Source organism: Limulus polyphemus, unplaced genomic scaffold (assembly GCF_000517525.1).
Source record: "Limulus polyphemus unplaced genomic scaffold, Limulus_polyphemus-2.1.2 Scaffold8624, whole genome shotgun sequence".
NCBI classification, from domain to species: domain Eukaryota; kingdom Metazoa; phylum Arthropoda; class Merostomata; order Xiphosura; family Limulidae; genus Limulus; species Limulus polyphemus.
The window spans coordinates 10,335-10,592 of record NW_013674234.1 but is presented as its reverse complement, the minus strand read 5'-3'; positions in this window follow the sequence as shown (position 1 = coordinate 10,592).

Below are 258 nucleotides of genomic sequence, written 5' to 3'. Positions count from 1 at the left end.
ATGGAGAATAAATTACAAAAAATACTTGGAAGTTCAGTTATCTCTCAATAGATGGAGAAACAAATAATAAGGAAAAAATACTTGGAAGTTCAGTTATCTCCCAATAGATGGAGAAACAAATAATAAGGAAAAATACTTGGAAGTTTAGTTATCTCTCAATAGAAGGAGAAACAAATAATAAGGACAAATACTTGGAAGTTCAGTTATCTCTAAAATAGATGGAGAAAAAATTAAGAAAAAATACTTGGAAGTTAAGTT